The sequence below is a fragment of the Elephantulus edwardii genome, unplaced genomic scaffold (genome assembly GCF_000299155.1).
Source record: "Elephantulus edwardii isolate Elephantulus edwardi_28Jun2011 unplaced genomic scaffold, EleEdw1.0 scaffold00010, whole genome shotgun sequence".
NCBI lineage: Eukaryota > Metazoa > Chordata > Mammalia > Macroscelidea > Macroscelididae > Elephantulus > Elephantulus edwardii.
In genome coordinates, this window is record NW_006399760.1 from 18217769 (window position 1) to 18219454 (window position 1686).

Sequence of the window (1686 nt, forward strand, 5' to 3'; positions counted from 1 at the left end):
GTCTTCTTTGGCCTGTCCAAGGAAACCCAAACCTGCAGATGGCAGGCATCCATCCCATCCCCCACCTCCTATGCAGGCGGCCAGCAGGGCGCGCGTCCCCCCCCCCAGCATGGGAGGCTGGTGGGAGGCACGCGCCCCTCCAGTGCCAGTGGCCTCTGGAGGGGGGTGCGTCACCCCACCCCGCCACACGGACGCTCGGCGTGCGCGCTGCCTCTCTTTTGCGGGTGGCTGGTGGTCGCCCTCTTCCCCCACAGCCGCCATCCTGGCTCCAAGAATTCTTTTGAGAACAAGTCCACCTTGCGGCAGTGTGGTGGCTTCGCTGTACCAGTCTTGAGGAGGGCTGGTGCCCAGCATCCATCCTGGGTGAGGGAATCCATTGGTTCAGGCTGTAGAAGCCTCATGGAGCTGCAGCGGCTGTGCGGCACAGCGTGGGCTCTGCAGGGGGTGGGGGTTGGGAGCCACGAGACTCACCCATTTCTCCTTGGGAATCCTAGAATTCCTGTTGTTGAGCCTCGATCTTCACTGAGGGCCAGTCATCAACTGTTTAAGTGTTCCATTATCAATAAGCCGAAGTCTGTGGAAGGCCATAATGGCTCTACTTTAAGTGGTTCACTGCTCCCGCAGCTCACCACGCTGTCTCTGTCCCTGCCGCCATCTTGGATCTCTCCCTGGATAATATTCTTGATATCCTCCCACAGCTTCTCTGGTCTTTGCTCATTAATGCCCAAGGCCTCAAATCTATTCCTGAGAAGGTTTTGAAATTCAGGCAGGATAGACTCAAGGTCAAATTTTGGTTCCTGTGGTTTGATTTCATTTTCCTCAGCTTCAGCTTGAACTTGCATATGAGTAGCTGGTGGTCTCTTCCACAATCAATGCCTGGCCTTGTTTTCACAGCTGATACTCTCCCTAAAAATATTCTACTCAAGAGATGGTGGAGAGTGAGCATGGAACATTTGTCTGTGCTGTTTTCCTCAACACTGAGCAGAGTCCTGTGGTACTCAGACCTCTTTGACTAGGGAGCTGACCAGCAGCCCCAGAACTTGGGAGAAAAAGCTCTAGAGGTTTATGATTTGATTTAAAGTATCTGGAACCCAGAGAAACCCAATACTTTAGAAGAGCTGGAAGTAGTAACGGAAAGTTGTATGAAAGTTCAAGAGATTGGTGAAGAAGGCTACCTGGTTATTACCAAGTTCATGCCAACAGTACTTTGCTGCTCTTTAACAACTCTTACTGAGCTGTGCTGAAGAGTAAAACTTTAGCAGTGTTTACCATTTAAACATAAGTTGGAAATCTACATTTCTGAAGGAACCCACTCAACAGAAAACGACATCAACAGTCAGAGAAATTACAAAGAACGAGTGTCAGCTGCAATGGAGAACCCCACCTTATGTGAAATTGTGGACCTGTGTGTCCTTGAACCTGATTAACAACTGCTTAAAGAGCCATCTAACTGTAACTATTTGATATGTTTGTTTAAATGCTTTGTAGGATGTACAGAACTCATGTTTAACAATACCAAGGTGATTTGTACCTCAGAAGATTATTTTAAAGGATTACTTCCAAATATGATTTAATGGTAAGGTAGTGCCTCACCTGTTCAGTAGATTACATTCTCAGGATCTGTAACACTACAGTGATCAGAGAGAGAACTGTTTTTAGTTATTATGTATAAGAGGCGTTGCTAGT

General features: G+C 48.2%; 1 pseudogene; it reads left to right on the forward strand.

Annotated features, from left to right (window-relative positions):
• The first annotated feature begins 944 nt into the window (after positions 1-944).
• Positions 945-1427, forward strand: LOC102875583 (annotated as a pseudogene).
• Positions 1428-1686: the final 259 nt, after the last annotated feature.